Source organism: Dendrobates tinctorius, unplaced genomic scaffold (assembly GCF_039654945.1).
Source record: "Dendrobates tinctorius isolate UK_male_01 unplaced genomic scaffold, ASM3965494v1 ptg000126l, whole genome shotgun sequence".
Lineage (NCBI taxonomy): Eukaryota > Metazoa > Chordata > Amphibia > Anura > Dendrobatidae > Dendrobates > Dendrobates tinctorius.
Window position 1 is genome coordinate 21045155 of NW_027361794.1, and position 25752 is coordinate 21070906.

The 25752-nt window shown below is 48.0% G+C and overlaps 1 protein-coding gene across 1 annotated transcript in view; it reads right to left on the minus strand.

The window, feature by feature from the left end:
- LOC141047167 (uncharacterized) overlaps positions 1-25752 on the minus strand; it is a 549720-nt gene that overhangs the window by 444248 nt on the left and 79720 nt on the right. The window lies entirely within an intron of this gene.

Consider the following 25752-nt stretch of genomic DNA (forward strand, 5'->3'; position numbering starts at 1 on the left):
TCCATGGTTCCGTCACAATCTCCTCCCGAAATTACCTCATTTCCGGTCAGCTTCCAGCACGTCACTTCTGTGTGAATTTTAAAGTGCTCCTCGGGGCTCCACCATGTACTCCTGTGTCCGTGGGAACAGTAACTTCCCGGCCGGTGCAGTGGGGCAGACTCAAAATTGGGACTATCCTGCTGGATCCGGGACGATTGGGAGGTATAAATGCTCCCCACCATACACCTTGTACACACATGGCTCGGCAGACCTCATACACACATGCCTCGGCTTTGTATGCCTCATACGCACATGGCTCCGCTCCGTACACCTCGTGCACACACATGGCTCCACTCCGTAAACCTCATACAAATGCGGCTCTGCTCCGTACACCTTGTACACATATGGCCACGCTCTGTACACGTACACACATGGTTCTACTCCGTAAACCTTGTGCACATGTGGCTTTGCTCCATACACCTCGTACACATGCAGCTCCACTCCGTACACCCGCGACTCCACTCCGTACACACGCGGCTCAGCTCCGTACACACGCGGCTCAGCTCCATACACACGCGACTCAGCTCCTTACATCCTGTATACACACAGCTCTGCTCAGCTCCATAAACACATGGCTCAGCTCTACATTTTGCATGCACGAGGCTCCACACCGTACACCTCGTACGCACGCGGCTCCACTCTGTACATCTCGTACGCACGTGGCTCCGCTCCATACACCTCATATGCGCGCGGCTCCGCTCCGTACACCACATACACACACGGCTCTGCTTCATACACACGCAGCTCCACTCCGTACACCTCGTACACACGGCTCTGCTCCGTACACCTCACACACGCTCCGCTCTGTACACCTTGTACACACACGGCTTCGCTCCATACACCTCGTGCATGCATGGCTCTGCTCCGTACACCTCGCACACACTCAGCTCCCCTGCATGCACCTCGTTCACACGCGGCTCTGCTCCATACACACGCAGCTTCACTCCGTACACTTGTACACACACGGCTCTGTCCGTACACCTCAAACACATGTGGCTCTGCTCCATACACCTCGCACACACTCGGCTCCGCTCCGTGCACCTCATACACACATGGCTCTGCTACATCCACACTGTAAACCCCTCCTGAGCCCACTCAGAAACTTCACCTCATCCAGCACCATGACAACCAGCACAGCAGAGTCCTGCAGACACAAGACTCCTGATCATGTGACCCCTGACTCCTCCCCTCTTGTGACCTCATCACAGGTCCTGTGCGCAATATAGAAGAGAACACAACTTAGCGAGGTTGTTGCAGGCTGTGAGGGGCTGCGGTGGCCGGTGAGTCTCTGGGAGGGCGAGGATGGGGTCAGTGCATGGGGGGCATGCCGCTTATCTCCCTGCAGTGCGGGGAAAAATAGAGTCCCGGACAGTGGGTGGGCGGGCCAAAAACGGGACTGTCCCACGGAAATCGGGACAGTTGGGAGCTATGTATATGGCTGCATATGATTGTGCCATAGACTCCATATCAGGAGCGAAAATGATGAAATCTCATTTATTTAACTCCTTCCAGAGTCCGTCTAAGGGCTCATACTCATTTGCAAGAAATACGGACGAGTGCAATCCAATAAAAAATCAGATTGCACTCGGACCAATGTTATTCAATGCGTGACATCTCATCTGCGATTTTTTTTTCTCAGCTGAAGTTGGATTGAGAAAAAAATTGCAGACTCGCCAATGCAAATCAATGGGTGTATGGAAAAAATTACAGAGCACTCACACCATGCGAGTGCTGTCCGATTTTTACGCACCGGTGTCCTTTGAAAAGCTGGCAATTCATGTGCCGCATACAGTAAAATCACACTGACAGGTTATAATAGAAAAGATAGAATCGATATATAGATGTATATATGCATGTCAGTGACACACACACATATATGTATTTATATTACATAGATAGAAGAAAAGGATAGAATAGATGGTTTACAGTAAATACATACAGTATAGGTAGATATATTGATGTGTGTGACAAATACAATTAGTATTGCGTGTGTGCAAATTATTGGATATGAATTGAATTAATAAAATTTTGTTATGGGGAAAAAATGGCGTGGGCTCCCGTGCATTTTTGAAAACCAGAGAGGGAAAGCCAGCAACTGGGGGCAGATGCTTATAGCCTGGGAAGGAGGTAATACCCATGGATCTTCCCAGGCTAGTAATATCAGCTCACAGCCATATAGTTAGCCTTTACTGGATATAAAAATAGAGGAGCCTCCCCCAAAAAATGACTTGGGTTCCCCCTATAATTAATAACCAGAAAAGGCTATGGAGACAGCTGCGGGCTGATATTAATAACCTAGGAAGGGACCATGGATATTGCTCCCCCTTGCTTAAAATACCAACTCACAGCCGCCCCAGAAAAGGCACATCTCTAAGATGTGCCAATTCCGGCACTTAGCCTCTCTCTTCCCACTTGCCCTGTAGTGGTGGCAAGTGGGGTAATAGTTATGAGGTTAATGTCACCTTTGTATTGTAAGGTTACATCATTACAAAATTTATTGGTAATGAACTTCTGGAGTGAGTTTGCTGCACAGAAAGTAAAGGGGACGAATAATATTGCACGCCCCACTTTTCAGTTTTTGAATTTCCACAAAAATTTAAAGTAACCAATAAATTTTGTTCAACTTCACAATTGTGTCCCACTTGTTGCTGATTCTTCACCCAAAATTTACATTTGGTATCTCTATGTTTGAAGCATGATATGGGGGAAAAGGTTGAAAAGATTCAGGGGGCCGAATACTTTTGCAAAGCACTGTACAAAATGGTTCAAACACCTATTATAAAAAAATCAAATGCCAGCATTAGGCTAATATATATATATACTAGCTAAAGAGCCCGGCGCTGCCCGGGCATAGTAACTAACTGTGGTTAGTTATAACAAATTATAATTATCCTCCATCCCATAGTCCCGTGCCCATATACCCATCATACATATCCACTATCCCTTAGGCCCGTGCCCATATACCCATCATACATATCCTCCATCCCATAGTCGAGTGCCCATATACGCATCATACAAATCCTCCATCCCATAGTCCCATGCCCATATACCCATCATACATATTCTCCATCCCATAGTCCCATGCCCATATACCCATCATACATATTCGCCATCCCATAGTCGAGTGCCCATATACCCATTACACATCCTTCATCTCATAGTCCCGTGCCCATATACCCATCATACATATCGTCCATCCCATAGTCCTGTGCCCATATACCCATCATACATATCCGCCATCCCATAGTCCCGTGCCCATATACCCGTCATACATATCCTCCATCCCATAGTCCAGTGCCCATATACCCATCATACATATCCGCCATCCCATAGTCCCGTGCACATATACCCATCATACATATCCTCCATCCCATAGTCCAGTACCCATATACCCATCACACATCCTCCATCCTATAGTCAACCATTATGACATCATAATGAGCAGCGGGGCTTGATACGCACACACTGTTTCCCCATTATGTAGATAAGGGCATTATGACATCATAATGAGGAGCGGGGCTTGACGCGCACACACTTTTTCCCCAGTATGTAGACAGGGGCAAAATTGGTGAATTGGAACTAGCGGGGTTAAAATTTCACCTCACAACATAGCTTAGGACGCTCTTGGGGTCCTGACGTGTGACTGTGACAAATTTTGTGGCTGTAGCTGCGACAGTGCGGATGCCAATCCCGGACATACACACACACACACACACATACATACACACACACACTTGAGCTTTATATATTATATATATATATATTCAATTAAAGTATGAGGCATTCATGTCTTGCAAAGTTGCATGTCAAAATGGTTCAAAAGCCTATGTAAGATAATGCCCCTGCTACTCTTTAGACTATTGCCCACATAGAGCTGATATTCATAAAATGGAGTGGCCAGCATTAGTTGTAAAGTGCATCAGTGCCTATGTATAAGATAATGAGACCTATAAGAAATACCACACCTACTTCCCATGTAAACAGATAACCAAAAAAATCAAAGTGCATAGAACATACGACCTTGTAATACAGCACTGATCCCCGACGCGCGTTTCGCGTTAGCTTCGTCTCAGGGGACGAACCCCCTGACACGAAGCGTGTTACATTCTTGGTAGTGCCACTTTGTTTATACTACAGCATTATGCATGCATTTCTTGAGTTCTACAAGTAGAATGACATATGCACTTTGTAATAGTATATTGGATATGTATCTCATTTTATCTATCTTTTATGGTTTTTTGGTATTGTATATGAATAAAGGCCATTTAATTTTATGGCTATATGCTTCCTGAACCTTATATTATGCTTGCTGGGAAGTGCCATTAATCTAGGCCCTATATATTAGGATATATTTTGAAAATATTCCCCATAGAGAAGATTCCCCCACAGGTTCACAATCACATTGGACAACTAAATCGCAAAGAAATCTTTTGAATTTATTGACTAAACTCCCTTACTACACATGGACTCAACGAAATTACAGATTTACAGATGTATTTTTGTGACCACCTTTTAGATTTAATAAATTGTATTATTTATTATAACATTTTATTGTTATATTTATCATAAATTTTATTGGTCTATTCGTTGGGGATCTTAATTATTTTAATATTTTTAACATACTTAATACATTTCTACTATAATAACACATAGTTTGTTTATATCAAATTGGGTAATTATTCTGTTCATATCCCGATATATAATATATTATATACTATGCACCTGCCACCAATTCCTGTGTGTAGTTCGTTCCCCCAGTTTTTTCGCTGTCTCCGGCATCCAGAGCGCTCCTCCAATGGATCCTCTGTTCTGTAGTCTGAGTGATCAGCCGATGCTCCTTGTATCTCATTATTCACCTCATCTACCACACCTCCCTCATTTTCCCTCTCATTCACTACACATTCTATCAGCTTCCGCCATAGTAGCTTGACCCCGATACATGTGGGTCGCCCTCCCAGGGCTGTGGGGTACTCGGTACCGGGCCAGTGTCGGCGGGATGTGTCACAGCAGCGGTGACCCGGTCCATGGCCCTGGGCGCCCAATTAATAGGGGAAGTTTGAATGGTGGAATGTAGTTAATGGAATAGTTTGTGACACCACCTATGGTGTTCGGCAAGTGAGATGTTTAGCCGACGCTGCATGCAGATCCACTGGGACTGATGGTATGGTGCAGCAAAGATGTAAGAGCTCCCCACAGGTGAAGCTGTAGTCCCAGGGCAGTGTAGATGTGGTTGGCACGGGGATGTAGCAGTGCCGGAAGGGTAGGAAGCAGACAAAGACACAGCGGGGTGCAATTTCTGTACCTTCACTTGATAAATGCAGTCCAGGGTCCTGATTACAGATGGTACCGGAGCAGGCTAGCCTGGAAGCAGCTCAGGATTCTCTCTCAGGAGACGGGCTGTGCAGTCTCCTTCCCTAGTGCTTATTTGAGTGAAGTACTCCTAGTACTGAGTTACACTGAAGTTCCTCCTAATTCTCTTCTACTAGCACTGCTCGTATGGCAGACAGCTGTAGCCGCTATTCCTCTCTTGGCTCACTCTGTGCTGTTGTGCCTCCGAGTCTTAGATGGGGGTAGTGTTGTGAGTTCATTTTCCCCTTCACTACTGAGGCCCGAGGAACTCCCTCTTCTGGTGAAGAAAGGTAGTGAGCCTGATTGTCAAACACCTGGGGCTGATGATGATGACTGGCTGAGTGGAGTTAATGACTGGATATAAGGCTGCCGACGCCCTTCTGGCCTGCGGGTGATTTCTCTGTGGACTTCTAGGAAACCAGTCTGATTCCTGCTCATCGAAAGCTAAGATTTCTGCTTTGCCTTTTTGCATTAGTGTTTAGTTTTCCTTGCTTTTCTGGATTCTGCCATTCCCTGCTGGGGTGAGCTGAATCTCCTTTTGCCTGTTGCTCCGTCTTCAGAATATTCCTGAGTACTGACATAGCCTTTGAAGCCTAGCGTCTTCAGGGCCTTTTTTACTGTCAGTTTGTTGGCTCTTATTTTCATAGGGTTTTTCACGGATTGCAGACAGCAGCCTTCCTGTCCTTTCCTATTTAAGCTAGCTTGGGCCCCATCTTTGCTCAGTCTATCTTTCTGTCTGTGTTTTGTTCTTTCTTCTTGCTTCACCATCATTATATGTGGGGGGCTGCCTTTTGCTTTGGGGTCTGCTCTGGGGCAGTTTAGATTTCCCTTTCTGTCTTTAGGCTATGTAGTCCTCCGGCTGTGATCGAGGGGCCTAGGGCATCGTAGGAGCCCCCCACGGCTACTGCTAGTTGTGTTGATAGGTTCAGGGGTCTGCAATCCGATAGCTGCGAACTTCTCTGGTTTTCTGGACTTAGCTAGCATTTCTATTTTTGCCTCCTACAGTGACTCAATCATAACAGAATCACCCGCCATACCGCAGATCCTAGGGTACTCAATTGCAGGAAAGAATTGTATAAAAAAAAAAAAAAGAGTGTGTATATTTTTTCCTCTATATCTCTGAGGCCATAGTGGGAATTTTTTTTTCTCTCAATGGAGATAAAGCAATTGTCTGATCGTGTGGAGCAGCTCGCTGCGGAAGTGCGGGGAATTTCCGCCTACCTTGCTCATTCACATGCTGCTGAACCAAAGATTCCTACACCTGATGTATTTTTTGGGGATCGGTCTAAATTTTTGAATTTCAAAAATAGTTGTAAATTATTTTTTGCCTTGAAGCCTAACTCGTCAGGGAGCTCCGCGCAGCAGGTTAAAATTGTCATCTCTTTGCTGCGTGGCGATCCCCAGGATTGGGCGTTTTCTTTGAAACCAGATGATCCTATTCTGACTAATGTGAACGCATTTTTTCAGGCCTTGGGGTTGTTGTATGACGAACCTAATGCCATTGATCAGGCTGAAAAGACCCTGCTGGCATTGAACCAGGGTCGTGATTCTGCAGAATTGTACTGTCAAAAATTCCGAAAGTGGGCAGTACTTACTACCTGGAATGATAATGCCTTGGCTGCTCTCTTTCGGAAGGGGTTGTCAGAAGCCGTAAAAGATACTATGGTGGGATTTCCTGTTCCCTCTGGTCTTGACGATTCCATGTCTTTAGCCATTCAGGTTGATCGGCGTTTGCGCGAACGCAGAGCTGCACGAGAGGTGTTGCCACCTGTTGAACAGATGTCTGAACCTATGCAATGAAGAGGAGGATGAATGAACTCATGGAGATCAACATCCGACACTGCGGAGACACCATCACGTGTTTCTCAACGCAGTGATTCTAGAGCACTGCCCCCATCCCTTATGGGAAATATGCAAAACATGCAAAACAGAAGCCGCGGAGACACCATCACGTGTTTCTCAACGCAAGCAATGACCAGCCAGGTCTTTGTCCGGGAAGGAACAACCACGGGAAGGGCAGTCTCCAATGAAGGAAACCACCTATGCCAAAACATGGTATCCATCCACATACAGCTGTTTCGGGGTATTGCCCCTCATCAGTGTGGAGTAGGAAACTGGCTGGTAGGAGCAATGCCTAGTAAAAAGACTATGAAGAGGAGGATGAATGAACTCATGGAGATCAACATCCGACACTGCGGAGACACCATCACGTGTTTCTCAACGCAGTGATTCTAGAGCACTGCCCCCATCCCTTATGGGAAATATGCAAAACATGCAAAACAGAAGCCGCGGAGACACCATCACGTGTTTCTCAACGCAAGCAATGACCAGCCAGGTCTTTGTCCGGGAAGGAACAACCACGGGAAGGGCAGTCTCCAATGAAGGAAACCACCTATGCCAAAACATGGTATCCATCCACATACAGCTGTTTCGGGGTATTGCCCCTCATCAGTGTGGAGTAGGAAACTGGCTGGTAGGAGCAATGCCTAGTAAAAAGACTATGAAGAGAAGGATGAATGAACTCATGGAGATCAACATCCGACACTGCGGAGACACCATCACGTGTTTTTCAACGCAGTGATTCTAGAGAACTGCCCCCATCCCTTATGGGAAATATACAAAACATGCAAAACAGAAGCCGCGGAGACACCATCACGTGTTTCTCAACGCAAGCAATGACCAGCCAGGTCTTTGTCCGGGAAGGAACAACCACGGGAAGGGCAGTCTCCAATGAAGGAAACCACCTATGCCACACTGATGAGGGGCAATACCCCGAAACAGCTGTATGTGGATGGATACCATGTTTTGGCATAGGTGGTTTCCTTCATTGGAGACTGCCCTTCCCGTGGTTGTTCCTTCCCGGACAAAGACCTGGCAGGTCATTGCTTGCGTTGAGAAACACGTGATGGTGTCTCCGCGGCTTCTGTTTTGCATGAACCTATGCAATGTGATAGAGTTTTTTCCAGAGAGCAGCGTCAGGAGTTCAGAAGGCGTAATAAGTTGTGTTTTTTCTGTGGAGATGCCTCGCACATTATTTCTGTCTGTCCTAAACGCGAGAAACGCCTTGCACACACGTTTTCTGTTGGTGGTGTTCAACCTAAGTTTCTTCTGGCTATTACTCTGATCTGCTCCATGTCCACATTTTCCGCCAAGGCTTTTGTGGATTCGGGAGCAGCGCTAAACCTAATGGACTTGGATTTTGCTAAACGTTGTGGATTTCCGATGACACCTCTGCAGACGCCTATCCCTTTGAGGGGGATTGATGCTACTCCTTTGGCTAAAAATAAACCTCAGTTTTGGACCCAGGTGGTAATGCGGGTCGCCCCAGACCATCAAGAAAATTGCAGGTTTTTGGTGTTACATAATCTGCATGATACTATTTTTCTGGGGTTTCCCTGGTTACAAATTCATAATCCAGTTTTGGATTGGAAATCTGTGTCTGTGAGTTGGGGTTGTCGGTGTGCCTTTAGTGAGGCTCCGGTGTTTTCCACCTCTCCTCAGTCGCATGATGTTCCTGATTATTTGGCGGACTTTTATGATGTATTTAGTGAGAATGAGTCTGCGTCTCTGCCTCCTCATAGGAGTTATGACTGTGCAATTGAACTGAGCCCGGGGTGTAAATTTCCCAAGGGTCGACTCTTCAATTTATCTGTAACCGAGCACGAGGCTATGCGATCCTATATTAAGGAGGTGTTGGAGAAGGGTCATATTAGACCATCCTCGTCACCCTTAGGTGCCGGTTTTTTTTTTGTAGCCAAAAAGGATGGATCATTAAGACCTTGTATTGATTATCGTGCTCTCAACAAAATTACTGTTAAATATCAGTATCCGTTACCCCTGATTTCTGATCTATTCTCCAGAGTTAAAGGTGCTTGCTGGTTTACCAAGCTTGACCTCAGGGGGGCGTATAATCTTATTCGCATTAAGCATGGGGATGAATGGAAGACGGCGTTTAATACTCCGGAGGGACATTTTGAGTACCTGGTGATGCCTTTTGGGCTCACTAATGCCCCTTCTGTCTTCCAGTGCTTCATGAACGATATTTTCCGAGATTTTGTCGATAAATTTTTGATTATCTATCTGGATGATATTTTGATCTTCTCCAAGGATTGGGATTCTCATGTGGAACATATTCGGACTGTGTTCCGGATCTTGAGGGAGAATTCCCTGTATGTCAAAGGATCTAAATGCCTTTTTGGAGTACAGAGGATTTCTTTTTTGGGATTTATTTTGTCCCCGTCAACTATTGAAATGGACCCGGCCAAGGTACAGGCCATTTACGATTGGGTTCAGCCCACTTCTTTGAAGGCCCTCCAGAAGTTTTTGGGTTTTGCTAATTTTTATCGGAAATTTATAGCAAAATTTTCTAGTATTGCCAAGCCATTGACTGATTTGACTAAGAAGGGTGCTGATGTGTTAAATTGGTCTCCGGAGGCTGTTTCTTCCTTTCAGGAGCTGAAGCGAAGATTCACCTCCGCCCCGGTTTTGCGGCAACCTGATGTCTCACTTCCGTTCCAGGTAGAGGTGGATGCTTCTGAGATTGGTGCAGGAGCTGTTTTGTCCCAAAAGGATCCTGTAACATCTAAAATGAATCCTTGTGCTTTCTTTTCCCGAAAGTTCTCTCCATCTGAACGTAACTATGATGTGGGGAATCGGGAACTGTTAGCCATGAAATGGGCATTTGAGGAGTGGAGACATTGGTTGGAGGGAGCTAAGCATCAAGTCGTGGTCCTCACTGACCACAAGAATTTGATTTACCTAGAGTCGGCTAAGCGCTTGAACCCTAGACAGGCTAGGTGGGCCTTGTTTTTTACACGTTTTGATTTTGTGGTTTCTTTTCTTCCTGGAACTAAGAATGTCAAGGCTGACGCCCTCTCTAGGAGCTTCTTTGCTGATTCTCCTGTGGTGACCAAGCCTGCTACCATCTTAGGCGAAGGGGTAGTTCTTTCTGCCATCTCGCCCGATATGAGACGTGCTCTGGAAGAGTTCCAGGAGGACAAACCTGAGCGTTGTCCCAGTGGAAAGTTGTATGTTCCTGACCAGTGGAAGAAGAGAGTGATGTCTGAAGTTCATTGCTCTGCTTTGGCTGGTCATCCAGGTATTTTTGGTACTAGAGATCTGGTGAGTCGGTCTTTTTGGTGGCCCTCCTTGTCTCGTGATGTCAGGAATTTTGTGCAGTCCTGTGGGACGTGCTCCCGGTCTAAATCGTGTTCTCGCTCTAGTGGGTTGTTGATGCCTTTGCCTGTCCCCAAGAGGCCATGGACCCATATTTCAATGGATTTCATCTCTGATATGCCTGTCTCTCAAAGGATGACTGTTATTTGGGTGATTTGTGATAGGTTCTCTAAGATGGTTCATCTTGTACCACTCCCTAAGTTGCCGTCTTCCTCTGAATTGGTGCCCCTGTTTTTACAACAGGTGGTTCGCTTGCACGGGATTCCTGAGAACATTGTATCTGACAGAGGAGTCCAGTTTGTGTCTAGATTTTGGAGAACTTTCTGTTCCAAGCTGGGAATTCAGTTGTCCTTCTCCTCTGCTTTTCACCCTCAGACCAATGGGCAGACAGAGAGAACAAACCAGACCTTGGAGTCATATTTGAAATGTTTTATTTCTGCTGATCAGGATGATTGGGTTTCATTTTTGCCCTTGGCCGAATTTGCTTTAAATAATAGAGCTAGTTCTGCCACTTTGATGTCACCTTTTTTTTGTAACTTTGGCTTTCATCCTCGATTTTCTTCAGGGCAGGTGGAGCCCTCTGCCTGCCCAGGTGTTGACACTGTGGTGGAGAGAATGCACCAGATCTGGGACCAAGTGGTGGATAAGTTATCTCTCTCCCAGGAAAAGGCCCAGCGGTTTTCCAACCGACATAGGACCATTGGTCCCCAGTTTAAGGTTGGTGATATGGTGTGGTTATCATCAAAAAATATTGCTATGAAGGTGGCTTCTCCTAAGTTTAAGCCTAGATTTATTGGACCTTACAAGATTTTGGAGATTATTAATCCGGTCTCTTCGTTTGGCTCTTCCTGTCACATTTAAAATCCATAATGTGTTCCATAAATCTTTGTTGAAGAGGTTTGTTGAACCTGTTGTTCCGGGGGCTGCACCTCCAGACCCTGTATTGGTTGAAGGTAACATGGAATATGAGGTAGAGAAAGTACTGGATTCCCGTCTGGCTAGACGGAGACTCCAGTATTTGGTTAAGTGGAAGGGTTATGGTCAGGAGGATAATTCCTGGGTCTCTGCCTCTGATATTCATGCCAAAAGATTGGTGCGTGCCTTTCATCGGGCTCATCCTGATCGCCCTGGTGGCGTGGTTGAGGGTTCGGTGACCCCTCCTCAAGGGGGAGGTACTGTTGTGAGTACATTTTCCCCTTCACTACTGAGGCCCGAGGAACTCCCTCTTCTGGTGAAGAAAGGTAGTGAGCCTGATTGTCAAACACCTGGGGCTGATGATGATGACTGGCTGAGTGGAGTTAATGACTGGATATAAGGCTGCCGACTCCCTTCTGGCCTGCGGGTGATTTCTCTGTGGACTTCTAGGAAACCAGTCTGATTCCTGCTCATCTAAAGCTAAGATTTCTGCTTTGCCTTTTTGCATTAGTGTTTTGTTTTCCTTGCTTTTCTGGATTCTGCCATTCCCTGCTGGGGTGAGCTGAATCTCCTTTTGCCTGTTGCTCCGTCTTCAGAATATTCCTGAGTACTGACATAGCCTTTTTTGAAGCCTAGCGTCTTCAGGGCCTTTTTTACTGTCAGTTTGTTGGCTCTTATTTTCATAGGGTTTTTCACGGATTGCAGACAGCAGCCTTCCTGTCCTTTCCTATTTAAGCTAGCTTGGGCCCCATCTTTGCTCAGTCTAGCTTTCTGTCTGTGTTTTGTTCTTTCTTCTTGCTTCACCGTCATTATATGTGGGGGGCTGCCTTTTGCTTTGGGGTCTGCCCTGGGGCAGTTTAGATTTCCCTTTCTGTCTTTAGGCTATGTAGTCCTCCGGCTGTGATCGAGGGGCCTAGGGCATCGTAGGAGCCCCCCACGGCTACTGCTAGTTGTGTTGATAGGTTCAGGGGTCTGCAATCCGATAGCTGCCAACTTCTCTGGTTTTCTGGACTTAGCTAGCATTTCTATTTTTGCCTCCTACGGTGACTCAATCATAACAGGGTAGGGCATTTACAGCCTCCTACTCCTCTGGTGTCTGTTGCAGGACCGTTAGTATCCGTACAACCGTGGAGACCAGGCTCCAGTTCATGCGCTCTCGCTGTGAGGGAGCTCTCTTTCCTCAGCTCAACCTCCAGCTTCTCTCCACACTTCTGCACACGTGGACCTCCTCACACTAACTGACCACTCCTTCCTCTTGGCCCTCAGAGAGCACTCCTCCCTTCAAACCTGGTTTAAAGTCCCCCCTGCTGGCCTGGAGTGGAACTGTGTTGCATGTATAGGTTAACTGTGAGAGAGACCCTTCACTGCTTCCAAGCCTGGCATTACCCTCCCTGGAGGAAGGCAAAGCCACTGTGGCGGCCATACTCCTGGAGGCGCGACATTCCCCCCTAGTGCAAGTCAGCACTCCTGGGCTGAACAAATCATGAAAAACATATAAACAGTTATACAATGTGAACAATTATAGTTGTACAAGATTTGTAAAAAGGAAAAATTTACAAAAAACAAGAGCTCTAAAAATAGTCCTATGATGACAAGTCCAAGCATCAATGTCCATGGTCCATTCCTGGGCAAATGGTGAACTATATACAAGTTGGTGACCACACAAGTCCTGTGGTACAATGTCCATAACACAAAACTCGAAAATTCAAAGGAAACTCTTACAGATTATCTGTAAGCACAAACTTGAAAAGTTACATATATACATACAATGTCAACATTCACATAAACTATATACGATATCTGATCGGTGGTATACCTTGTATAGTACGGGTAGACCTGCGTAATACTGGTGTAGTGGGTAATGTACTGGATGCACTACTGGTGGTTCTACATGGCACAGGGATTCTAGACTGTCTGTGTACTCTTAGACTCACCATGGGCACAACAGGTTCACCACTGGCAGGGCGAGGGTTCTCTGGCTCCACTGCTGGTGTGGCATCTGCTGCCTGATTTTCCTGATCTTCAGGATTTTCTTGAGTCACTTCTTCTTGTGCTACCAATTGGGGAAATGTCAACACGGGCACCACTGTTGCATCATTTACTTTAGTCCAATTAGCAGGGAATTCTCCAAGTATGGTGCTGACCTTTTCTTCCTCTATGGGTTGGATGTTATCTTGTTCTTCCATTCTTTCTCTTAACTGCTCAGGGCATAATTTCAAAAGATCCCTTGACACGGCTGCTGAGTTTTTTCCTCATCTTTACAAATAAGGCACACCTTGGTATTGTCAAAGTTTGAGGGTAGAATGGTGTAGGGTTCAGCTTCCCATTGGTCATCCAATTTATGCAGTCTTCTTTTCCTCTTGAGGACTTGTTCTCCTGGTGACAAGGGAACTGCAGGTGCATGCTGATTGTAGTTCCTTTCTTGCTTTTGTCTTGCCTGAGCTAAACTCTTTTCCACACATTCATGTAGTCTTCTGTACTGTTGCTGTCTCTCTGTGTCCCAGTCAGCATCTGGTGACGTTACTTCAGATGTCAGGACTCCCATGTCCAAATCAATAGGCAGTTTACCAGGCCCCGCTCTCATTAGGTAGGCTGGAGTGCAGTTGGTGGAATTCACAGGAATGTGGTTGTAGAGGTCCACCAGATCTGGTAACTTTTCTGGCCACAGATTCCTCTCCTCCAAAGGCAATGTCTTCAGTAGGTCAATCACTACTTGGTTCATCTTCTCACTCATGCCATTGGTCTGTGGATGGTATGGCGTTGTCCGGATCTTCTTACAACCATACAAGTTACAGAATTCCTGGAACACTTCTGCCTCAAAGGCGGGACCTTGATCTGTAAGCACTTGCTCAGGATATCCATGTGGTCTACAGAAGTGCTGTTGAAAGGCTCTGGCTGCTGTCCTGGCTGTTTGATCTTTGACAGGCACAACTACCAGGAATCTTGAGTAGTGGTCAATGATGGTAAGAGCATAGATGTAGCCTGACCGGCTTGGGACCAGCTTCACCTGGTCCAGGGCTACCAACTCAAGTGGCTGTTTGGTGATGATTGGCTGTAGGGGAGCTCTCTGGCTGTTTTGATCCTTTCTGCGCAGGTTACATTGTCCACTCTCCCGGCACCATCTCTCAATGGCTTTCCTCATACCAGCCCAGTAGAATCTCTCCCGGAGCAATGCTTCCAACTTCTTCCATCCGAAGTGTCCAGCTCCATTGTGGTATGCTTCCAGGACCATTGATGCCTCTCTCTTTGGGACTATCACCTGCCAAACCAGCTCATGAGTGCAGGCATTGATACTCCTCCGACACAGCTTTCCTTCATAAATGAACAGCCGGCCTCTCTCCTTCCACAACTGCTGGGTTTCCTCAGGAGCATTCGACTCTGGGCATGAGTCAGCTTATGACAGTAGCTCCTTCAGCAGGCGGACTGTGGGGTCATTATGCTGAGTTTCTGCCCAGTCATGATGGGGCAATGGATTTAGGGTGACCGCTTTCAAGCCAGATGGTCTGTTTCTCACTCCTTGAGCACGCTGGGCCGCAAGTGGCCAGTGGAAGGGAGGTAACTATTTCTTCAAGAGCCTCAGGGTCTTCTCCTGCATCTGGCAGATTAGGCATTCTGGACAGCACATCAGCATTGGCATTCTTGTGCCCTGCTCGGTACTTGATGGTAAACTCATAGTTAGACAGCTGAGCCATCCATCGCTGCTGCAGTGCACCTAGTTTTGCAGTGTCCAAGTGAGTCAACGGGTTGTTGTACGTAAAGATGGTAAACTTGGCTGAAGCTAGGTAATGCTTGTGGGCCAACCTCCCAGGGCTGCGGGGTTACTCGGTACCGGGCCGGTGTCAGCGGGATATGTCACAGCAGCGGTGACCTGGTCCGTGGCCCTGGGCGCCCAAGTAATGGCGGGGAATGCAATTAGATGAATAGTTCATGACGCCACCTGTGGTGCTCGGCAAGTGAGGTTTTAGGCCGACGCTGCAGACAGGTCCTCTGGGACAGATGGTGTGGTTCAGCAATGATGGTATAGCCCTCCACAGGCAGGGCTGTTGTCCCAGGGCAGTGTAGGTAAAGTGACACTTAGATGGTGTAGTGTCTAGAGTTGAGCGAAACGGGTCGAAAAAATTCAAAAGTCGCCGACTTTTGGCAAAGTCGGGTTTCATGAAACGAAACCCGACCCTAGGATGAGGTCGGCCACGAGGTCGGCGACTTACGCGCCAAAGTCGCGTTTCAAAAGTCTGTTTTGCGCTCTTTTTTAGCCAATCAGGATCCACGGACACTGTGGGCAACGTGATGACATAGGCACGGGTCACCACCATCTTTCAGAAGGGCATGCAAGTGATTGGCTTGCTTTGGTGGGCGTCACAGGGGGTATAAAAGGGCGTGCACGCCGACCGCCATCTTACTTCTGCCGATCTTAGCATAGGGAGAGGTTGCTGCTGATTCTGTAGGGAGAGCGTTAGGCAGGGAAGAAGACAGAAAAACTGCTTCTGCTGCTAGCGATTTGGCCTGCACAACACACCAGTCACTGTGTGTGCAGTGCAAGGGGAGGCTATATAGTGGTGTATCAGTGGTGTTGGTTGTTGGGCTGCCTTCTAAGGCTTCCTGACAGGCTGGCATTGCTGTTTACCCACTGCTCCGCAAACTGCTTTTTTAAAAGCAATCCAATCTCCCTTATCCTCTAGTCACTTTGGTCACAGCTGCGCCATCGAGCCTGTCACATAGCGCTCAGATATTCATTGGGCCTCAAACTGCTTTTTTAAAAGCAAGCCCAATTTTTTTTTTTTGTCCTGCTGAGAAGAAAAAAAAACTGCTTCTGCTGCTGATAGCAATTTGGCCTGCACAACACACCAGTCACTGTGTGTGCAGTGCAAGGGGAGGCTATATTGTGGTGTATCAGTAGTGTTGGTTGTTGGGCTGCCTTTTAAGGCTTCCTGACAGGCTGGCATTGCTGTTTACCCACTGCTCCGCAAACTGCTTTTTTTAAAAGCAATCCAATCTCCCTTATCCTCTAGTCACTTTGGTCACAGCTGTGCCATCGAGCCTGTCACATAGCGCTCAGATATTCATTGGGCCTCACACAATCCAAAAGTGTCCAGTGTCCAAAAGTGTGTGCAGAGATTCAAAATCTCCCTTATCCTCTAGTCACTTAGGTCACAGCTGTGCCATCGAGCCTGTCACATAGCGCTCAGATATTCATTGGGCCTCACACAATCCAAAAGTGTCCAGTGTCCAAAAGTGTGTGCAGAGATTCAAAATCTCACTTATCCTCTAGTCACTTAGGTCACAGCTGTGCCATCGAGCCTGTCTCATAGTGCTCAGATATTCATTGGGCCTCACACAATCCAAAAGTGTCCAGTGTCCAAAAGTGTGTGCAGAGATTCAAAATCTCCCTTATCCTCTAGTCACTTAAGTCACAGCTGTGCCATTGAGCCTGTCACATAGCGCTCAGATATTCATTGGGCCTCACACAATCCAAAAGTGTCCAGTGTCCAAAAGTGTGTGCAGAGATTCAAAATCTCACTTATCCTCTAGTCACTTAGGTCACAGCTGTGCCATCGAGCCTGTCACATAGCGCTCAGATATCAGTGGGCCTCACACAATCCAAAAGTGTCCAGTGTCCAAAAGTGTGTGCAGAGATTCAAAATCTCACTTATCCTCTAGTCACTTAGGTCACAGCTGTGCCATCGAGCCTGTCACATAGCGCTTAGATATCAGTGGGCCTCACACAATCCAAAAGTGTCCAGTGTCCAAAAGTGTGTGCAGAGATTCAAAATCTCCCTTATCCTCTAGTCACTTAGGTCACAGCTGTGCCATCGAGCCTGTCACATAGCGCTCAGATATCAGTGGGCCTCACACAATCCAAAAGTGTCCAGTGTCCAAAAGTGTGTGCAGAGATTCAAAATCTCACTTATCCTCTAGTCACTTAGGTCACAGCTGTGCCATCGAGCCTGTCACATAGCGCTCAGATATCAGTGGGCCTCACACAATCCAAAAGTGTCCAGTGTCCAAAAGTGTGTGCAGAGATTCAAAATCTCACTTATCCTCTAGTCACTTAGGTCACAGCTGTGCCATCGAGCCTGTCACATAGCGCTCAGATATCAGTGGGCCTCACACAATCCAAAAGTGTCCAGTGTCCAAAAGTGTGTGCAGAGATTCAAAATCTCACTTATCCTCTAGTCACTTAGGTCACAGCTGTGCCATCGAGCCTGTCTCATAGTGCTCAGATATTCATTGGGCCTCACACAATCCAAAAGTGTCCAGTGTCCAAAAGTGTGTGCAGAGATTCAAAATCTCCCTTATCCTCTAGTCACTTAGGTCACAGATGTGCCATCGAGCCTGTCACATAGCGCTCAGATATTCATTGGGCCTCACACAATCCAAAAGTGTCCAGTGTCCAAAAGTGTGTGCAGAAATTCAAAATCTCCCCTGTCCTATAGACACCTTGTACCTTGTTTTACATACTATATAGTTTGTTGGATTTTGTCTACATTTCTACCAAAAATGAGGAAGGCTGGTGGAAGAGGCCGTGGAATTGGGCGGGGGTTGGCAGCTGGTAATGATGGTGTTGGTGGTGGATCTGATGGTAGTGGCAAGAGCAAAATAGGACCGAATGCAGGAGGTGTTGAGCCAGCGTCATCGTCTGGCTACATAAGGCCTCGAACGCTTAGTTTTCTAGGAGTTGGCAAACCGCTTTTAAAGCCAGAGCATCAGGAAAAAGTTTTGTCTTACATTGCTGACTCAGCCTCCAGCTCTATCGCCTCCTCTTCTTCAGTTGTAAAAAGTAAAAGCACTGAGTCGTCATTGGAGGCTCATGTTCATGAACCACACCTTTCCTTGTGTCCTTCACCCCAACCAAGATTGAAGGATGACGCAGGCCATACTACTGATTACTCCATGGAGCTGTTTTCACATACCATGCCTGGATTATCAAGTGAAATGGTGAATTACCCAGGCCAAGATGAATCTGACATGGAGTGCACTGATGCACAGCCGCTGATGGATGATTCTGCTGGTACATTCACTCAGAGCACTACATTGTCCTCGCAGTGTACAGAGCCAGATTCTGACCCTGATGAGACTCAGGTGCCCCTTCCCGCACACTATACCACCATACACGGTGACACAGAGGAAGGTGCACATGACATAGAAGAGGAGGTGATGGATGACCCAGTTGTTGACCCAGATTGGCATCCATTGGGGGAAGAGGGTGCTGCTTCCAATAGCTCAGATGAGGAGCATCCACAGCAGACATCGACATCGCAACAGCTGTTATCTGGCAGGCCCGGAGCACTCCAAAGACAGGTTCCAAACATCAAAAGAGTTGCTGGACAGCTTGTCCAGAGGGTCAAAAGATCACAGCGTGATAGGCCGCAAAATGTCTGCCAAAGTAGGAAGAGTGCAGTGTGGCACTTTTTTGAACAAAATCCTCATGATCAGGCCAAGGTTATCTGTAAGAAGTGCGCAAAGACCTTTAGCCGAGGGAAAAATCTGAAAAATTTGAATACCAGTTGCATGCTTAGACATTTAACCAGTATGCACTTGCAAGCGTGGACACAACACCAAACCTCAAGTGCCACATGTGCAACTGATCACAACGAAGGTAGTCAGCAACGCTACATTGTTTCCCCCACTGTAAGCCCACCGGTTAGCACAGCAGCAAATGTTGAGGTGTCGTTGCAAGGCCACAGCAGTCAGGGAATCCCACTGTTATATCAACGAAAGACTGATTCTAGGCCATCAGAAAGAACACCAACTCCATCACCATCATCAACCCTCTCTCAGTCCGCCCTGTCCACCGCTACTTCCACCATATGCAGCTCTCAAGTCCAGCTCACCCTCCCAGACACTATGAGTAGGTCAAGAAAGTACTCAGTCTCTCATCCGCGTACACTGGGTTTGAACGCCCACATTGCCAAACTAATCTCGTTTGAGATGATGCCCTTTCGGTTGGTGGAAAGCACAGCTTTCCGCGAACTCATGGCCTATGCAGTACCACGCTATGACCTACCCAGTCGCCACTTCTTCTCTCGCAAAGCCATCCCAGCCCTCCACCATCATGTGAAAGACCGCATTGTCCATGCACTCAAGCAGTCAGTGAGCGGAAAGGTGCACCTCACTACTGATGCATGGTCCAGTCGGCATGGCCAGGGCCGTTACGTGTCCATCACTGCGCACTGGGTTAATGTGGTGGATGCAGGGTCCACAGGGGACAGCGGTGGTGGGACAGTGCTGCCTAGCCCACGGTATAGGAAACAGTTGGCTGTAGGCGTTCCACCCTCCTCCTCCTCCTCCTCCTCCTCCAGAAGCGAAAGCTCGTCCACAGAGCGCAGTCGTACGAGCACTCCATCTGCAGCTGCCACTGTTGCACACGATGTGTCCCCCTATCGAGCAGCTAGTGGAAAGCGTCAGCAGGCTGTGTTGCAGATGATGTGTTTGGGCGACAGACATACCGCCGAGGTGCTGGCCGAGTACTTGAAGCGACAAACTGAGTCATGGCTGGGCAGTGTACATCTTGAGGCAGGCAAGGTAGTTAGTGATAACGGCCGTAATTTTGTGGCAGCCATAGCCCTTTCAAAACTCAGCCACATACCTTGCTTGGCTCACACCTTGAACCTGGTGGTGCAGTGCTTCCTCAAAAATTATCCGGAGTTAACAGCCCTGCTCCAGAAGGTGCGAAGACTGTGCGCGCACATCCGCCGGTCGCCTGTACACTCCGTTCGTATGCAGAAGCTGCAGCGATTGCTCCACCTTCCCAACCACCGCCTCATTATCGACATTGCAACAAGGTGGAACTCCACCCTGCACATGGTGGAGCGGCTGTGCGAGCAGAGGCAGGCCATAATGCATTTGTGGGAGGATACACGGCCAGGCACTTTGAGAGCAGACATGGAGTTGACAGGTGTGCAGTGGTCGAAGCTGAAAGACCTCTGTAAAGTCCTTCAGTGTTTTGAGGAATGCACACGGCTGGTAAGCGCAGACTACCCCATCCTAAGCATGAGCATCCCACTTATGCGTCTGCTCATGCAAACTTTGACGCACCTTAAGGAGCAGGCGTCTGCAGCCAATGTTGATGAGGAGGAAGAGGAGGAGGGAATCCTTGATGACATTCAGCCATTGTCTGCTCAGGGACCTCTCCTGGATGAGGTGGAGGAAGAAGAGGAGGAGGAGGATGATGATGGGGATGATTACTTAGGGGAGGAGGATGCATCTCGTGGGGCAAGTGAAAATGTTGGCGTGGCAAGGTCTGGTACAGGGTTTGTGCGTGACTGGAGGGATGTGGATTTGCCAGAAAGTGCTCCTCCAACCAGCACTCGCAGTGCATCATTGACACCGGGAACATTGGCCCACATGTCAGATTATGCCTTGCGGATCCTAAAAAGGGACCCCCGCATTGCCAAAATGATGAACGATGACGACTACTGGTTGGCCAGCATCCTGGATCCACGCTATAAAGGCAAATTACAAAACATCATGCCACAGGAGAACCTTGACCTAATATTGGCTAATAAACAAGCAACTCTGGTAAATCGGTTGCTTGAGGCATTCCCCGCACACAGCAGCGGTGATGGTTCTCACACGAGCCGTACGGGCCGGGGGCAGCTTGGCAGAGGTGTTCGTGGTGCACACAGCAGAAGTGGCGTTGGAGACAGGGGTTTCATGACAATGTTGTGGACTGATTTTTCAAATACGGCTCACACAACTGGTAATACTGCATCGATGGAAAGTGACAGGAGACAGCAGTTGTCAACCATGGTTACAAACTACTTTTCCTCCCATATCGATGTTCTCCCACACAGGTCATTCCCCTTTGACTATTGGGCCGCTAAACGGGACACCTGGCCTGAATTGGCCCAATATGCCTTACAGGAGCTCGCTTGCCCAGCTGCAAGTGTGCTATCGGAAAGAGTCTTCAGTGCAGCTGGATCAATCTTGACAGAAAAAAGGACCCGTCTGTCAACCCAAAATGTGGATGATCTAACCTTCATTAAAATGAACCATGCATGGGTTTCCAAGGATTTTGTCCCACCTTCCCCTGATGACACATAGGGTGACAGAAAAATGGCTTGCTTTGGTCCACCTCTTCCTGGGACTTGACCTATTTCGCCTTTTGCATCAGCTGAATGTCTAACATCAACATATGCCACTTTCTAAAACTCCCTAACTGTGCTGCCTCCCCCCCCATGGCCGGGGTCACCACCTAGCGCACGACACCGTGCGAGTGCCGTTGCCCTGGACAGGTGGGTAGGCCGACTCTTGGGCGCGGGCACTGGCACAGGGTCCCTCATAGTGCAATCAAGTGTCTCTGACGGTGGTGGTGCACACCCGCCGTCAGACACACCGCTGTACTATGAGGGGCCCAGTGCCAGTACCGACGCCCACGAGTGGGCCCCCCTTGCTTGGGCAGGGCCCCATCATTTGCAATCTTTACCTCTCCCTGCTCCTCCGCTGTGTAATCTGGGCCGTCAAATCCATACTGTGCCTGATACCGTCTGAGCCTGCCTCCTGAGACATATATTTTGAATGTGTACGCTATCCATACATGTTATCCGGGGATACGGTACCCTTTCTAACCTTTGTGCAATCACGTGCAATCCATACTGGGCCTAACACCATCTGAGCCTGCCTCCTGAGACATATATTTTGAATGTGTACGCTATCCATACATGTTATCCGGGGATATGGTACCCTTTCTAACCTTTGTGCAATCACGTGCAATCCATACTGGGCCTAACACCGTCTGAGCCTGCCTCCTGAGACATATATTTTGAATGTGTACGCTATCCATACATGTTATCTGGGGATACGGTACCCTTTCTAACCTTTGTGCAATCACGTGCAATCCATACTGGGCCTAACACCGTCTGAGCCTGCCTCCTGAGACATATATTTTGAATGTGTACGCTATCCATACATGTTATCCGGGGATACGGTACCCTTTCTAACCTTTGTGCAATCACGTGCAATCCATACTGGGCCTAACACCGTCTGAGCCTGCCTCCTGAGACATATATTTTGAATGTGTACGCTATCCATACATGTTATCCGGGGATACGGTACCCTTTCTAACCTTTGTGCAATCACGTGCAATCCATACTGGGCCTAACACCGTCTTAGCCTGCCTCCTGAGACATATTTTGAATGTGTACGCTATCCATACATGTTATCTGGGGATACGGTACCCTTTCTAACCTTTGTGCAATCACGTGTAATCCATACTGGGAGTGAGAACGGCTGGCGAGCTGTTAAGCAAGCTACAGCACCTGTGGTTTGCACACGTAAGTTTTTCATTTTTTCAGGAATGACAGTTAGGCCTAATTCCGGAACTGCAGTTGACCTGCACTTACTGGGAAATCATTGTTCGCGGGTAAGAATTGTAATCAGTGATCCCCATCACTAACGTTGTTCAGCGGGTTAACTGCACCTGTAAGCGACAAACGCTGGCCTTTTCAGTGTAGCGCACATGCAGCCACGGACATGTAAGGGCATGACACACCAGTTATTGGCCAATCTCATGTTCCAGAGCCTCACGTGTCCCTCTAGTAAGCCGGACTCGGACCGCGGGGCATGACGGAGTCTCGTTCGTTAACGGAATTAAGCTTGCAATGTGTGCATCTGTTCTGTAGCTGGCATGGTTGAGGTTTCCCAGGTGGAGTCGAATTTAACCGTAGGCTCCACTCCTGGTGGTGCCCTTCTGGACATTCCTTTAAGGTTCAGCTTTGCAACCATACTGCCCACGTAAAACAAACAATTTGCCTTCATGAACGCTGTTTGGAGGGTCATGACTCGTGGGAATAACGCCGCCCAATCAGTTAACCTGCTAGAGAGATCCTTCGTTGCTCCCAAGCATGACATCACACTCCCTAGGAGGAAGGTAATGCCACTGTGGCGACCGTACTCCTGGGGGCGACACAACTGCACTGATGCCCAGCCACTGCTCGATGAATCTGCTGGTACATTGACCCAGACCACTACATTCCCCTCGCACGCTACACGGCCTGAATCTGACCCTGATGAAACTCAGGTTACCCTTCCCATATACAGTTCCATCTTACACGGTGACAAAGAGGAAGCTGCAGATGAAAGTGCAGGTTCGGCCCACCCGCCATCAGACACACCACCGTACTATCAGGGGCCCTGTGCCAGTGCCGTCGTCAACGAGTGGGCCCCCCCTGCTTGCTCAGGATCACAGCACTTGCAAGGTTGAAGTACTGTGCAGTGAGATGGAAGATGGGGACGACGAGGAGTCCAGACTAGTACAGGGATTCCCTAGCGAGGAGACTTATTTGATTGTTTTCAATGTTGGGACAGCAATTTTTGGGGAGCACGTTACTCTGGAGAATGATAGATGGGGCCCACCATACACTGGAACAGTCCAAAGGTGGACATCAGACACTGGAGCAGCATTTACAGGGCCCATTATACACTAGAGCATTAGAAATGGGGCCCATTATGTTTGGAGCATTATTTGGGCCCATAAGACAGTGGAGCTTCATCCATGGGGACCAACATATACTGTAGCATTATGTGGAGCTCATCATATACTGTTTCAAACATTATATGGGACCAATGATTCTGTATGGAGAAATAGATCGGCCTCGTCATGAGATGTAAAAAGTGAAGTATTTTTCATTGTACTATACCGCTATTTCTCTGCCGTATCGGAGCATGATGAGTTTTGGTATGTGTTAAAGGGGCGCTCTTTCGCCCAGGGCACATGAAAACCTGGAGCCAGCCCCCCCCCACAACTTTAGCCAAATAACCCCCATTTTTCAGTGCGTAACTTGTATTATGAAGTTAATTAAGGTTGACAAGCTTAAGTAAGAAGAATTGATGCTTTTGGCATTCAAATGGGCACTGTAGGTGTGTTTCCTGTCCTCCTCTCACTGCCGACTTTTATTCCCCATTGACTTACATTGGGTTTCGTGTTTCGGGACGACCCCGACTTTTCCCTATAATCGGACGATCTTGCTCGACCCGACTTTTGGAAAAGTCGGGTTTCACGAAACGAAACTCGACCCTAAAAAACCAAAAGTCGCTCAACTCTAGTAGTGTCCGGCGCAGGGGATGTAGCAGCGCCAGGCTGGCGGACGCAGGAAGGAATGGAGGACACCAGGGCACGTACGGTAGTTCCAAAGCTTTACTCACAGTCTGAAGTGCCCGCTTCCGTACCGTGTCCTCCGGGTGAGGGACTCAGTCAACCTCCAGGCAAGATGGAATGCTCCCTTCCAACACTCCGCCAACTTATGTGTCTTTTCTGAACGTCTCCTCTATAGCGTCTTTAAGTGTGAAGATCTCCTAGTACTGAGTTACACTGGAGTTCCTCCTATCAGATGTTCCCAAGAACTCTACTTGTACGGCAGACAGCTGTAGCCTGCTTCGGGGACGCCTTACTCCTGAGTCCCGGTTCTCTATCCGTGTTGCTGTTGTGTCCCCAAGTCTTAGATGGGAGTAGTGCATTTACAGCCCACTACTCCACCGGTGTCTGTTGCAGAACTATTAGTGTCCATACAACCTCGGGGACCGGGCCCCGGCCTTGCACTTAGAACTTCTAGGCAGGGTTCTCTCCTAACCCACGTCCTCTCTGTTCTCTTTCTCCTTCGTTCCGTACTAATCTCTCTTTCTTATGAAAGTTCAGGTTTCAGTTCTACGTCTTTCTCCTTCTTTCCTTTCCAGTGCCAGCAGACCCGGGTCACTCAGGCCTGCTGCAGCACTCCTTCCTCAATCCCTCTTCCAGGGATCCCCACTCCTTTCCGAGTGGCTTCCTCTCTCTCTCCCTCCTGTCAGACTCTTCTGACTGACTGACTGACTGACCGACCTGTAATCCTAAACCTTCCCACTCTTTTATGTATTCTCAACTCCACCCACCTCCCAGCACGTTTAGTGTTCCAAGCAGGGAACCACCAAAGGTGCTCTGCCTCTCTCTAAACAAGGAGCCGCAATGTGGTTTTGCTGAACTACTCTATTGTTTGGGATGCGAGTGTTGGAGCGTGGTCAGGAGTTCCCACCTTACCTGGACGGTGGGGCACCACACCTTAGGAGAAGGTGCAGTACCTCTGTGGCGACTGAGCCTCAGGGGCGCCACACTTGAATCTCTCAGTCACAGCCCAGACTATGGTGAGGAACTCCAGCTTGAAGGAACTGTACTTGTCAGGGTTCCTTTCAATGGGACGAAGCTTCCTGCTGGCGTAGGAGATCACTCTTTCTTTGCCATTCTGTACCTGCAACAGCACTGCTCCTAGTCCCACGTTGCTGGCATCAGTGTACAACACAAAGGGT